This window comes from Quercus robur, chromosome 9 (genome assembly GCF_932294415.1).
Source record: "Quercus robur chromosome 9, dhQueRobu3.1, whole genome shotgun sequence".
Lineage (NCBI taxonomy): Eukaryota > Viridiplantae > Streptophyta > Magnoliopsida > Fagales > Fagaceae > Quercus > Quercus robur.
In genome coordinates, this window is record NC_065542.1 from 5,974,712 (window position 1) to 5,990,436 (window position 15,725).

Genomic DNA, 15,725 nt, shown 5'->3' on the forward strand with positions numbered 1-15,725 from the left:
GTCTTCTCCGGTCCCCTTTTTGACAGCGTTTGCTTTTTGTAGGTCTTCCACCGTTCAGTAGTCCACCGAAGCCAGAGCATCCACCTTACTGATTCAGAGCAATATCACAAACTATCTATGAAAAACCGAGCAGTTTTGTATTGAGGTCCAAAGTTTGAACTGTCGCTTAACACAGCAGTGGATGCAGCCATTCTGAGTACAGATTTAGTTTTGCCAATTTTAAAGCAACTATACCTTTTGTAGGCACAGTCATGCTTCCGCATATATATATGCATCTTTATGCAGGAAGCATAAAACTAATGAATTTCAACATTTTAACCAACAATGTCTAGTATTTCAACATTTTAACCAACAATGTCTAGTATTTCAACATTTTAACCAACAATGTCTAGTAACTGACTAACCAATTTTGCTTATGAATCATGGTTCAGGAAAATGGACAGTAACTGTACGGCTGAAATAAAGCTTCTAAGACTATCTGTGAAAACCGAGCAGTTTTGTAGAGAGGTTTAAAGTTTGAACTACCGCTTAACACAGCAGTGGATGTAGCAATAGCTTCTCCAGCTTTAACAAAAGTAGAGATTATCACTGACCTCATTAATAATAGACACCCAAAATCACTTTGAGTTGCGAGAAATACTTCATTGTTAGTCTACTAAAAAAGCATACACCCAAATCCTATTTTCCCTAGGATGTTGATAAATTATTTGATTAGTTGAAAAATATACGTGTGTAAGGGAATTATATATAACATAAGCAAATTGAAGATGACATGGGAAATTGTGCATATTTAAGATCACTTGTAACATCTGCCATAAAGCAATTAATTCATTGTATTGGAATCCTATATACCCCTTAAGAGATTAAGATGAAATATGAGAGAGTTCCAATTACCCTTAACAGAACAGACAAATCATGAGAAAAGCTTTATACTATTCGTCAGATATAGCACCTGAAGCAGTCCACAAAATAGGGCAAAAGACACTAATGTACACAGGGTGTATACAACAGATACCCACAAATTAAACATGAAAAGTACAACACTTTATTGATTTTCATAAAATATAGCATCAAATTAAAACATATAATTAGGGTAGTAGGAACCCAAAAAATGATGTCATTAAAGCAAAAATATCCTAAATCTTGCAAGATATTAAAATATTTGGTTGGGTATACAGACTGTAGTGAAAAAAGAAAAAAGAGAAATAGAAAAGAGAAAAATCTTTGAAAGGTCAACTTTAGTCAAACATATCAATACTTCTTCTCATGAAATCTATTTTCACAGTCATTTCTTTTTTATTTCATACTTCATTTTTTAATCCAAAAAAATCCTTTATGACTTCTAACTTTTTCATAATGATGTCCAACTTCTAGTTTATTATTGGCCTATCTATAGAAGAATTTTAATTACTCTTATATTTCATGGATACAGCATAAATATGGTATGATACAACACAAACACAGTGTAACATGGCATAGATATGACATGGCTATAGCAAGTATATGTTTGGGAGTAATAAACTGAATTCTTACCCAAAAAGAGGGGCTTAATTATATATTAATTAGGACACATTGCACACATCCATGCACTTATTATTTTTTTCATAAAATTCTTACTACTGTGAAAAGGGGGGTTTAAATGTAAAAGATGGGATCTTGTGGCTAGAAGAACTTCAATATTCCAAATCTCTATAAATGTCAAACATGGATTATGAGTTATGTTCTTATGGGTTGTTTTGTTATTTATAACTTCAAAAACCAGATATTAGCACACTTTTTTAAATTAAAAAGAAATTAACTATGTATCAACAATTAAGGCCAATTACACAAAAAAGCTTTGCATAAAGGTGTAATATATGCCTTTTGATTTCTCAAGAATAATGCTGTAAGAAATTGCAAACGCATCCATATATCAGTAATCCACTTTCTCATATGCTTTGACACCTAATGGTCTTAATTAACTTAATTCCACATCACTAACCCAATGCAAGTTCACCAAAGACCACAAAATATGTATATGAAAATTAATAGTTTTAATACTTTACATAGATCATAACAATAACTTTGAGCAATTTTTTAAAACTTGAGCAATTTTTTAGAAACCTACTAATATGAACTCAAGCACAATAAACATAAATATTGTGGTAAACTTATATAATCTCTCAAATTAAACCCTCCAAAATATAATTAAACCACACTCCGAATAACCATCAAACACCAACCATTTGATTTAGTCCTGCAACTTAAAGATCTGATTCCAGCTACTCTTTGCCCTCAAGAGCCAATCTTTCAAAATCCAAATCACTTTTTAGACTAGTTCATCCAATCACTTGAATCTTCATTGCTTATAACCACTAAAACCTTGTCATAGTTCTTTTCTTTTAATGTGAGCTAAAAAAACCCACAGAAGAAAGATTTTAGAGAAGGGGAAATTTGAAACAATAAAAAGTAGTCCTTTCTCATAATAATAAAAAAAAAAATAATAATAATACTCTATCAATACTGACTTTAGACTGATCAAGCTTGCGGATTGGGTAGAGATGTTCTTTAGTAGACCACTTCTTTGCCAAGTTACCGTCATCTATCAAATATAGATAGGTCAAAAAATAGTTAGCTGACTAACCACCAGGGATTGTTGAACCACCATGCTGTCCTCAGCAATGGAATTGAACGTGTGGTGACCCACTATGCTTTAACAGATAAACAAAGCCATTCATCAACCCAAAAAAAAAAAAAAAACGAATTTTGAATTTTGAATTTTTTTTCATTATTGCATCAATACAAAATAAAACCAAGTCTAACCCAAATGCAAACCAAAATCTAACCACCAAACCTTTAAAACAAGCCAACCAAAATATCTTGTAAAAAAAAATCCAACAAAAATACCCATAAAACAATTAAAACACATGGTTAAAATACTGTTTTAACAAAAGGGTCTACCGTTTGGTTTTCAACCATTTCAATATTAATAAAACACAAACAAAACAGCATGAACAAACAAAAATTGATCGAAGGGCAGGGGTAAAACGAAAAAAAAAAGAAAAAAGGAAAACCAAAGAATCCATATTCCTTATGGCGTAGAGAGAACAGATAAAAATACCACCAGACTACCATCACTGTCAAGCAATTGAAATCATTAGAGGAAAAAAAAAGGTTGCACAGTAGTTGAATTGGAAAAGAGTATACCATACTTACCTTCCTATAATTGCAGAGAAGGGATGGGCACTGTTGCAGTTAGAACGAATATTGAAATGATGGAGTGAAACTTATTTTCTTGGTTGGTTTGTATTTAGTTCCGATGAACTTTGTGTCTTTAACACCGTATCAAGCCTTCCCAACGTATTTTAAGATTTAACCGGTTAGTTTTCCTTTTATATTGAGAGGCTATTAAATAGTATTCTTTTTTCTTTTTCTTTTTTGGATACATATTAAAAAGTGTTCTAGTGTTTTTTTATTTTTTTATTTTTTTTATACAAGATAGAATTTCTATTCTAATATAATCTAAGTGTATATGTGTGTGAAACTCATTCCTGGAGACTTGAACTCCGGCCCTTGCCCCCCCACACTCCACAAGCACTTATACTTGCGGAGTGACTATTGCACCAAGGGTATGCATTGGTGGTGTTCTAGTGTTGTTGAAACAGTATAATGTTTCACTTTTTAATTGTGAACGTGGCAAATTTTTAGATGTGTTTTTTCCTATATGTCACAACATCCTTAATTGTAGTCAAAATTCAGAGGAAAACGAAAAAAAAAATACAAATCTAACAAAAAAACTGCCAAATAAAAACCAAATGTAACTTAAATAAAAAAATCAACAAAACATAAACCAATTCAAATTTTAGGGGCAAACGAAAAAGTACAAATCTATCAAAAATCTTCCAAACAAAAACAAAATCTAACCAATACAATAGTCGACAAAACAGAACTCAAGAAATTGAAAAAAAAAAGGGAAATTAGGGTAATAGGTAGCCAAAACTTTACCCTTGATTGAGTAATTCTTTTGGCGGAAGATGGAATATAATTATGTCAAAACACTACCATGTTTAGTGTAGTTGCACGATTTTCCTGGCTCAACTTCTGTTGATCAGGCCTTGGCCCAAAGCGCAACCCACAATAAATATTTGTAGAGGATGGGTCAAAGAACTTAGCCTCAGTGAACCTATTCGGTCTAATGCATGGACAGTATTGTTTGCAAAAAGAAATAAAAACACAAGAATGGATCTCTCTCCTCTGATTCTATTTCTTTAGTTCCTTATACAGTTTTTTCCGTCCCCTTCTTTGAGGGACTCCACTACATTATATAGTTCTCCTCCTCTCATCTCAACCTTACACCTGTTGATCATCTAAGCATCTACTTGAGCACCTGTCACATCAGCCACCCTCATCACTCCCTTTGTGAGTTGCAGAGGCCAAGGTGGTACTGTTCAGGGGTCTTTTCCTCATTAATGCGGCCAAGAGGGTAGTTGGGGCGCAATTAATGTGGTGGTAGCTCTCCATGAGATATTTTGGATTTTATTCATTTTATATGTTGGGAGGATGAACTGGAATGGCTGGGGAGAGTTCCTCGTCTGGGATTCGTGATGTCCGAGGAGGAGTTACTCCTCGGACAGGTTTCCTTGGCGTTATTGGGATTGAGTAATGCTTCATATGTGGTTTCCCTTCGGACAGGACGCTCCTCGGACGGGCCTGAATTTGGAATAGCCCATTATTTTTGGGCCGGGCCCCACAATAGCCCCTCAAAATTCCGATTTTTATCTCCTTCCGAGGAGAAAAGCGGGGTTTTGATGTTTGTGAAAGGATGGAAATAAGGAGATCGTGTGACGCGCGTGCGGACGGTTACTTTTGACGCGCTACAATTTACGAGGCGCGGCCATTAACTTCTGGAGGCGTTATGTTCCCTTTATCCAACGGCGTGGCGTGGATCGAACGGCCATCGTTTTTTCTCGTATTTTTAGACAGGAGCGATCTTTTCTCTCTCCTCCCGGCTATATAAGACGTCAGAGGGGTTCAGTTCCTTCTTTTTATCTGTATTTCATAAACCTCAGAGGACTCCAGAGAACTCCATCGAATCCCAGAGATATACGATCACTTGCGTCCGTTGCGCCGCCGTAGCCGTTCTTCGTGAAGCGTTTCGTCCAAGAGAGATTTCCAGGCGTCCCATTGAGCGTTTTGTGCAGGTACCAGTACATTTCGTTCTTTTCGCCGTTTCAATTTCCTCCTCGGATTCTACTTTTCTTCTTGGTCTTTACTTTCATTTCCCCATTTCAGTTCAGATGGGTAGATTCGAAAAATTAGTAAAAACTCCAGCCGCTATGGAGGCCTTTAGGGCTAAATACCACATTCCCCCTGGGGTTGGGCTGCGGTACTGTCCTCTGGAAGGAGTATTGACAGATAGAGGTGAGGGAGAAGTCGTTATCCCCATGATTGCTTTCATAGAGGGAGGGATGACACTTCCCATGCGTAGGATCACAAGGGAATACCTGTTCAACCATAGGTTGACGCCGTATCAATGTGCCCCGAATATGTTCAAGATACTAGGCTGTGTAGATGTCTTAGACGAGCGGATGAATCTAGGCCTTACTTGGCACGATGTGGCTTATCTGTACGAATGTCACCGTCTCGGGGATGATGGGTATTATCTTAAATCCCGGAACGAGGACGTTAGGTTGATCTCTTGTCTTCCAGTATCAAATAAGACCGTGAAGAATGACTTCCTCATTGCTTATGGGGAGTGGTTCGACGGTATTCATTGTCCAACTCGGGCAGGAAACCCAGGTGCGGCGCTTTTAGGATTGGTCATTTTTGGGAAAGGATTTAGTGTTGAGGGGTTATTTTTCTTGCTTTCTTTGCAATTGGAAAATTTCATGGTCTAACCTCACTTTTCTTGGTTTGTTTGCAGACAAAGTTCACGTTGCTCCTCGGATAAACTTTGTGAACGTGCCAGCGTTGAACTATCTCCTCAGGTCGGAGATTTACGTCGCCGAGGACGGACAGTTGCGTGCGGCCCATCTGGTTCTGGGCTATCAACCTCTGAGCAGCGCTTTCCAGGCAATCGGTCACGCTATAAGGGCTGGCAGTCCGAGGCTGGCTAGGATTGACGTGTCCAAGGACGGGTTCCTAGCTGACCACGATCTGCCACCAGTTGTGTTGCCTGGTGTCAGAAATCCCTACTTAGCAGAGCAGCTACCTCCGGTAAACGAGCCTGGCGCTGCTGTTTTGGTTGAGGAAGAGGCTGAATCATCTCGTCTTTCCCTTGAGGAAGAGATAGATAAGTTTTACTTCGAGGAGGAAATTCAGCAAAACCCCTTGGTGAAACTTTCTAATCCCGAAGCAGAGCAGGACCAACATTCCGCAGTTGGTGTTCCCTCAATCGTTATCTGCTCGGACGATACTTCAGACGAGGAGGTAGAGCCCATGGCAGGAAAGGGGAAGTCTCTAAAGGAGCTGATGTCCTCCCGAGGGAAAGGTCAGTCATCGAAGGGTCAGTCATCGAAGGGACCAACTCCATCACAGGTCAAAACCCTTCCCCCTGTGGTCCCTCAGGACGTCTCGGACCCTGGCCTTAAGGTTAATCCGGACCTGAAGAAGAAGAGGCCGGCTAACACTCCTGAGGAAGGGGAGGTGATTGCCCAGCCGACCAAGCAGCAAAAAACCACACGGGCGCCAAGGAGCAGAAAGGGTAACTCCTCGGAGAGCCGGGATGAGGAGAACCTTGCTGAAGTGCGCGCCATCATCCGTGCATGGAACCCCAAGTTGGAGCTGGATGGGGTTGCCATCCCTTTCAATGCTTCGGTCCGAGAGTATAACCGAGGCCGGGCAGGGTACGTGGCGGATGCCTTAGAGCAACCCCTACTCCTTCCTCGGGACATGGAGGCCTATAGGCGGTTCTCTCAGCCCGAGATCTTCCTATCCCTTAAAAGGGATCTCACGCTGGTAAGTAATCCTTTTACTGTTTTATTGATTTACTTACCCCTGTTAGATTAGATTTTTTTTTTTTTTTTTTTTTTTTTTAAAAAACAATCTTGTTTCGTTCGTAGATTACTCAGCAGGTGTTCGTGGTTGAGGAGTTTTGCCGTGATAGCCGTAGTCGGGCTGAGGCTGAGACCTAGGCTCGGACGGAGATGGAGAAGGCCTTGGGGTCCCTCAAAAACGATCACCTTAAACTTACGGACGAGTTCAAGGTGTCGGAGAACCGGCGCAAAAGTGCAGAGGCTGGTTTAAAGAGTGCCAAGACCCAGGCGGAGGACCAGCGCAAAGAGCCGTACTCGACACAGATTAACCTCGCCACTAAGAGGCAGGCAGTGCAGGACCTCAAGACTGCCCTGCAAAAAGTTGAGGATGAGCTGAGGCAGGCCAAAGAGGAGGCCCAGCTGATCCGAGAGGCTACTGAGGCCGAGAAGAATGCTGCTCGCCAGCTCGGGGCTGAAGAGACGGAAGTCAGGCTATCCGAGGAGATCCCCGAGGTGTGCAGGGATTACTGCAGTATTTCATAGGCTCATGCTCTCGATGCTGCAGGAGTTCCTGCGGATTCGGCACTAAGACTGCCCGAGAGCATCTTCTATCCTCAGGAGATCCGAGATAATCCTGATGACGCCCAAGTTGCTTCAGAGCAAGACCTGGCGGTGCCTGATGCCGTCCTTGTGCCTGATATGGTGAAGGATCTCGCCACAGACTCTACCATTGAGGTTCCTCCTCCTCAGCCCGAGCAGAAAGAAGATCCTCCTGCTAAGGCTTAGCCTTTTAGGCTTTTGATCTTTGTACCCCCCGTTTTTTTTTTTTTTTTTTTGAATGAGAGTCGTCTTATTTTTCCATTCTTTTGTAAGGACCTCTCTTTCTAATGTACTCGGACTATTGATATAAAATGTTCGTTTTGCTTACTATGGATGTATGTCAGTAGCGCTCTTTTTTGAACATTTGCAACGATGTAGATACAGGTAAACGGTCAAAATAAAAATGGGTTTTTGGGTTGCGTATTTGAGGGTTGCGATGGTGCTAGATTGTGCGCATGCATTAAAATGATTTCCTTTAAGTAATAATCTCCCAATCTATCATAAGTAATAATTTCCCCTAAGTCTGTGGTCCGAGGGACCATGCAGGACTTAGGTTCTGCTTAAGACTTATGAATAGTTGCCTTAAGTATTAATTTCCCCCAAGTCTGTGGTCCGAGGAGCCATGCAGGACTTAGGTTCTGTTTAAGACTTATGGCTTTTCTTGTGTACTTGGTTTCCCCATAGGCTTGAGTCCGAGGACCATGCAAGGCTTTGGTTCTGTCCAAAACTTATGGTTTTTCTTTTGTGTATTTGGTTTCCCCATAGGCTTGAGTCCGAGGACCATGCAAGGCCTTGGTTCTGTCCAAAACTTATGGTTTTTCTCTCGTGTATTTGGTTTCCCCATAGGCTTGAGTCCGAGGACCATGCAAGGCCTTGGTTCTGTCCAAAACTTATGGTTTTTCTCCCGTGTATTTGGTTTCCCCATAGGCTTGAGTCCGAGGACCATGCAAGGCCTTGGTTCTGTCCAAAACTTATGGTTTTTCTCTCGTGTATTTGGTTTCCCCATAGGCTTGAGTCCGAGGACCATGCAAGGCCTTGGTTCTGTCCAAAACTTATGGTTTTTCTTGTGTACTTGGTTTCCCCATAGGCTTGAGTCCGAGGACCATGCAAGGCCTTGGTTCTGTCCAAAACTTATGAATAGTTGCCTTAAGAATTAATTTCCCCTAAGTCTGTGGTCCGAGGAGCCATGCAGGACTTAGGTTCTGTTTAAAACTTATAAAGATTGTCAATGGACCAGCAAGCAGCGGATAGTCATGAAAGAAAACGTATGCTAAGCCATTCTCATTAATAACAATATCTTCTGAGATTATTTACATTCCATGGTCGAGGTACAGCTTTTTCATCCAAATCTTCTAGGTAGTAGGCGCCTATTCCGGCCACGAATGTGATACGGTATGGTCCCTCCCAATTGGGCCCTAACTTGCCCCAAGAGGGGTTCTTTGCGCTGCCAAGAATCTTTCTCATCACGAGATCACCTGGACCCAGAGGCCGCAGTTTGACATTAGCATCATACCCCTGTCTCAGCTTCTGGTGATAATAGGCCATATGAATCATCGCTTTTTCCCTTCTTTCTTCAGCTAGGTCCAGACTCCGTTCCAATAACTCGTCGTTATCGTTTGGGGTAAACAATTTAGACCTTAGCGTGGGAAAGTTGTTCTCGATCGGGAGCACGGCCTCAGCCCCATAAGTCATCGAGAAGGGGGTCTCACCGGTCGATCGTCGTGGCGTCGTCCGATAAGTCCATAAGACGTGGGGGAGTTCTTCTACCCATCTCCCCTTTGCCTCGTCCAGTCTCTTCTTCAGTCCGTTCACTATGACCTTGTTCACGGCCTCGACCTGCCCATTTCCTTGAGGGTAGGCGGGGGTGGAATATCGGTTAATGATTCCAAACTCGCGGCAATACTCCCTAAAGTTCTTACTGTCGAACTGCAGACCATTGTCGGAAATGAGTGTACGCGGAGTCCCGAAGCGGGTGATGATGTTCTTCCAGATGAATTTTTGGGCGTCCACGTCCCTAATGTTGGCCAAGGGTTCAGCTTCCACCCATTTAGTGAAGTAATCAGTTCCGACTATTATGTATCGCTTGTTCCCCGCAGCTTTGGGGAAAGGTCCGACTATATCAAGGCCCCATTGTGCGAATGGCCATGGGCTAGAGAGGGGGTTGAGAACCCCTCCGGGTTGGTGGATATTCGGGGCGAATCTTTGGCACTGGTCGCACTTCTTAGCGTATTCTTGGGCCTCTCTTTGCATGTTCGGCCACCAGTACCCTTGGGTGAGTGCCCTGTGCGCCAGCGATCTTCCTCCGGTGTGGCTTCCGCAAATCCCCTCGTGTAACTCCTCAAGTAAAGACTCAGACTCTTCTGGATGTATGCAGAGTAGGTACGGTCCAGAGTAAGAGCGTCGATATAGTTTGTGGTCTTCTGATAGCCAGAACCGAGGAGCATTCCTGCGTATCTTTTCGGCTTCCAGTTTTTCCTCCGGTAAGATGTCGTTTTGGAGGAAGCTCTTTATGGGGTCCATCCAGCTAGGACTTTTTCTGATCAGATGGACTTGAGCCGGGTTTCTGCAGATGGGACTTGCCTGCGATAGATCTTCAACAAGGATCAATCGCGGCAGATTATGCGCCGAGGACGTGGCGAGAGTGGCCAGCAAGTCTGCATGGGTGTTTACGCTCCTGGAAATGTGCGTCAGACTGAAGGATTCAAAACTCGTCTGTAGCCGTTTGACTTGTCCCAGATACTCTTGCATCCTAGTGTCTCGAGCTTCAAGCTTGCCCATCACTTGTCCGACCACTAATCTGGAGTCCGAGAATGCTTCTATTGTTCTTCCACCCAATTTTTGAACCATCGCCATCCCTTGAAGTAAGGTTTCGTACTCGGCTTCATTGTTCGTAGCCGAGAATCCGAGTCTTAACGATTTTTCAATGGCAGCGCCGTCCGGCGATATTAAAACTATCCCAACTCCTGATCCGCTCTGGTTGGCCGCGCCATCCACGTAGACCTTCCAATGCATGGTCCCCCCTGCTGAAATTGCGCCAACCAATTTTCCACCCAGGTCTTTCTTCTCGGTCATTGTTTCTATAGAGGGCTCAGCAAACTCTGCTACCAAGTCTGCGAGGACCTGTCCTTTGACGGAGGGTCTGGGCATATATTTAATATCAAAGGCCCCCAAAAGAGCACTCCACATGGCGATCCTTCCTGTGTAGTCAGCGCTTCGAAGCACGGCTCGAAGGGGAAGCTGAGTCAGGACGATGACTGTATGCGCCTAAAAGTAATGAGGAAGCTTCCGGGTTGCATGCACTATCGCCAGAATTGCCTTTTCTAAAGGTAGGTATCGCACCTCGGCCTCATGTAGTGATTTGCTCACATAGTACACCGGTCGCTGCACCCCATTATCATCCCGTATTAGTACCAGGCTTACAGCGTGGGGAGCTACGGCGATGTAGGCAAACAGCACCTCATCTGCCTCAGGACTGGACATGATGGGTGGTCGGGACAGGTAGTCCTTAAGCTGCTGGAAAGCCTGAACGCAATCCTCCGACCATTCGAACTCTTTCCACTTGTTTATCAGAAGGTAAAAAGGCCGACATCGATCCGCCGATCGCGATATGAACCGGTTTAATGCCGCAATCATGCCAGTGAGCTTCTGCACCTCCTTCGGGTTCCGAGGAGTCTGTAGGCTGTTAATGGCTTTGATTTGGTCGAGACTTACTTCTATTCCCTTGTGGGTGACCATGTACCCTAGGAATTTCCCAGACCCGACCCCGAATGAACATTTGGAGGCATTCAGCCGCAACCGGTGCTCCCTTAAGATAGCGAAGACTATTCCGAGGTCTTTCACGTGCTCGAACACCCTTTTACTCTTCACAACCATATCGTCTATATAAACCTCAATGATCTTGCCCAGTTGTGGCTCGAACATCCGAGTCATCATCCTTTGGTAGGTTGAGCCCGCGTTCTTTAGTCCGAACGACATCACCTTATAATGATAATTCCCGATGGGCGTCATGAAAGCCGTTTTCTCTTGGTCCTCTAGCGCAAGGGGTATCTGATGATAGCCCTGGAAGGCGTCCAGGAAGCTCATTCGAGGGTGCCCCACGGTTGCATCCACCAATCGATCGATTTTGGGTAGGGGGAATGGGTCCTTGGGGCACGCCTTGTTCAGGTCCGTGAAGTCCACGCAGACCCTCCACTTCCCCGTCTTCTTCCTTACCACCACTGTGTTCGCCAACCATTCGGGGTAAAAGACTTCTTTGATAGCCCCTGCTCTTTTCAATTTTGCCACTTCGTCTCTTACGGCACTAGCGTGTTCCTTTGAAGGGCGTCGGGGTGGCTGCTTCCTCGGAATGGAAGAGGGGTTGACGTTCAGGTGGTGACAGATGAGGCTAGGATCAACTCCCGGGGCATCGTAGGCGTCCCATGCGAATACGTCGACATTTTCTCTGAGAAATCTGACCAGTTCCTCCTTTTCTTGAGAGGGTAATTCAGAGCCGACCTGAAAGAACTTCTCAGGGTCATCTTTGACAGCAATCTTATCTAAATCTTCACACCTTATCTCCTTGGCCAGCCCATCGTCTTGTCTTGCCGAGGAGGCTGGTTGCTATAAGCTCTCTGGGGCCGAGGACTCGACTAAGGGCCGATGTAAGATGGCGGCCGCCATACACTTCCTGGCCACGGCCTGATCTCCTCGGATCTCTTCCACTTGTCCTCTGGATGGGTATTTTACTTTTTGGTGAAGTGTGGAGGTCACGGCCCCTAGGGAGTGGATCCATGGCCTTGCAACTATCGCGGTGTAGGGTGAATAAGCGTCGACCACGATAAAATTCGCCTCCACCACTTCCGCCCCAGTCTGTACGGGCAGTCGGATTTGCCCCTTTGGCGTAACAATCCTTCCCTCGAAGCTGAGAAGGGGGGAGTCATAAGCTGTCAAATCTTCCGGCTTCAAGTTCAGCCCCTTGTATAGGTCAGGGTACATTATCTCCACCGCACTTCCCGAGTCTACTAACACCCTTTTCACATCGAAGTCCCCAATCCGCAATGTGACCACCAAGGCATCATCGTGAGGTTGAATAGTTCCTCTCTTATCCTCATCCGAGAATCCCAGTATCAAGGAGCTTCCCTTTTTTGGCCTTTTGGGCTCCCTTTGCCTGCCCTCGGAGGGGAGCCGATTAACAGCTAATACCCTGGGGATGGGTGGCCCGGTTCTACCTGGTGCGGCGAGGATGACATGTATCGTCCCGGTGGGGGGTCTTAAGGACACGTCCCTTCGAGGCTCTTGTGCTGCTTGGCTGGGATGGCCGCTCGATGGGTGCAGCAGGTGACGTAACTTTCCTTCTCGGACCAATTGATCTAGGTGATTCCACAGATTCCTGCAGTCCTCAGTAGTATGCCCATGGTCCTGATGATAGTGGCAGTACAGGTTCTGGTTACGTTTGGAAGGATCTCCAGCCATCTTTCCCGGCCACCTGAAATAGGGTTCATCCCTTACTTTCTCCAGTACCTGTTGTACTGGATCTCTGAACACGGCATTCACTGTTTGCGGGTTGCTCTGCCCAGCCTGTCGCGGAAAGTCTCTCCTCGGCTGACCAGGATTGTGACGTTCCGACCTGACATCATTTGCTTTGGGGTGGATAACCTTCTCCTTTCCCCTCCCTTGCAGCTGATCTTCCTCTACTCTTTTGTACTTGTCGATCCTATCCATCAACTGTTGGACGTCAGTAACTGGTTTTCCGGTGAGGGATTTCCTTAAGCCATGCTCGGTGGGGAGACCGCTTTTGAACGTGCTGATAGCAACATTATCATGGTTGTCATCTAAATCATTATACACCTCCCAATACCTATCCGAGTATGCTTTCAGGGTTTCTCCTTCGTGCATGGATAAGGATAGTAGCGAACTGAGAGGTCGAGGGACTCTGGTGTTTGTAATAAAACGGGAGCAAAAAGCTTGAGTGAGCTGCTTGTAGGAGCCTACGGAGTTTGTCTTCAGGCTGTTGAACCACTTCATTGCCATCGATCCCAAGCTGGATGGGAAGATCTTGCACATTAGGGCTTCGTTTTGCGAATAGATCGCCATTTTTTGGTTAAACTGACTCACGTGCTCTACCGGGTCTGTTCTGCCGCTATAGATGGCGAACACCGGTTGGTTGAATCGTCTTGGCAGCTTAGCCCCTTCGATTCTACTCGTGAAGGGTGACCTCGAGACCTGATCCAGCGCCTTCTTCATGGCGTCGTTCCCCGAACCTTTGCTGGAGGGGCTCTCATACTTCCGTACTGGGCGTGGTTCCTTTTCGTAAGAAAAGGTTTCACTTGGAGGGGTCCTTGACCTTTGTCTGTAACTTACGTCCTCCGCATTAGAAGACTCGCCTGAGTCAGAGGGAGATCGCCTTCGCTGTACACGTCGTAACTTCCTTTTTAGGTCATCTATCTCTCGCTGCATGGCCTGGTGACTATTTCGCCTCTGAGACATGTGACCTCCTGTCTGAGTGTGACTCTGGCTCGTCCGGATAGTATGCACACTTCCCTCACGATTCCCCCTGCCGCCTGGGTTGGTTGGGTTATTTTGCCTCTGGGACTCGGCGGGTTGTGTTCGTTGGGAGTCAGCTTGGTGAGGATCCTCCTGGTGCGGGCCTAGCTCTGCCATGCTCGACCGTTGTACTAGCTGATGCCTTAGTTCTTCCCACAGACGGCGCCAATTGTAGTTGCACGATTTTCCTGGCCCAACTTCTGTTGATCAGGCCTTGGCCCAAAGCGCAACCCACAATAAATATTTGTAGAGGATGGGTCAAAGAACTTAGCCTCAGTGAACCTATTCGGTCTAATGCATGGACAGTATTGTTTGCAAAAAGAAATAAAAACACAAGAATGGATCTCTCTCCTCTGATTCTATTTCTTTAGTTCCTTATACAGTTTTTTCCGTCCCCTTCTTTGAGGGACTCCACTACATTATATAGTTCTCCTCCTCTCATCTCAACCTTACACCTGTTGATCATCTAAGCATCTACTTGAGCACCTGTCACATCAGCTGCCCTCATCACTCCCTTTGTGAGTTGCAGAGGCTAAGGTCGTACTGTTCAGGGGTCTTTTCCTCATTAATGCGGCCAAGAGGGTAGTTGGGGCGTAATTAATGTGGTGGTAGCTCTCCATGAGATATTTTGGATTTTATTCATTTTATATGTTGGGAGGATGAACTGGAATGGCTGGGGAGAGTTCCTCGTCTGGGATTCGTGATGTCCGAGGAGGAGTTACTCCTCGGACAGGTTTCCTTGGCGTTATTGGGATTGAGTAATGCTTCATATGTGGTTTCCCTTCGGACAAGACGCTCCTCGGACGGGCCTGAATTTGGAATAGCCCATTATTTTTGGGCCGGGCCCCACATTTAGAATTTAAAAAAAAAAAATGCATTCCCACACTGCCACAATTCTACACTCCCAAATTAAAAAGAAACACTCCCACCCAAAAAAGGAACTCCAATTCCCACATTTAGACTTAAGGAGAAAAAAAAAAAAAAAAAAAAAAAAAAAACCCAATCCCTAATTTAACTCGAATACCCCATGCTAAAGGCATACTTACCCAGATTCCTACATCAAAATCAAATTTAATCCAAACACCTAAATCGATATCAATCTGACCAAAATAACCAAATCTAAATAACAATTAATCCATAAATTTTAACAATGAAAAAAAAAACGATAGGTTATGTGCAGCGTATATGTAAATCTAAATCTAAACCAATCCAACCAAGAAATTCAAACCTAAACTATATTCCATTCCCAAAATTGAAAACGAAAAGGAAAAAACAAAAACAAAAACTTTACCAATTATGGGTACACGGCCTGCCGCTCTGCTGGTGGCATATTTTTCTTTCTCTATGTGCTTGCAGTTCCAGTGGTCTAAGTCTGGCAAGGAAACGGACTCTGGTCTATCTCTGTTGTTTGTATCGCGAGTTTTTTTTCCTCTCTCTATCTTTGTATTGCAAGTTTATTTAGGAGCATTGCTTGTATTTTAATCGGTTCTTTTTATTTATATACGGAGAATCCATCAAACGGTGTTTTAACGTGAAACTATATAATTGACCGCTTTTTAACAATGAACGTTAGGGCTGTCCATGGGTTGGGTTTTATGCCCAACACGCAACCGACCTGCAGGAGATCGGGTAGGGAGGTGCTGGACCCGC

General features: G+C 44.3%; 1 long non-coding RNA gene across 1 annotated transcript; it reads right to left on the reverse strand.

Annotated features, from left to right (window-relative positions):
* Window positions 1-444: 444 nt before the first annotated feature.
* On the reverse strand, window positions 445-3,330 carry LOC126699292 (uncharacterized). Its single transcript, XR_007646767.1, has 3 exons — window positions 3,196-3,330; window positions 2,508-2,581; window positions 445-2,391 (listed from the first exon to the last, which is right to left on the reverse strand). It is a non-coding gene; the product is annotated as an uncharacterized LOC126699292 (long non-coding RNA).
* Window positions 3,331-15,725: the final 12,395 nt, after the last annotated feature.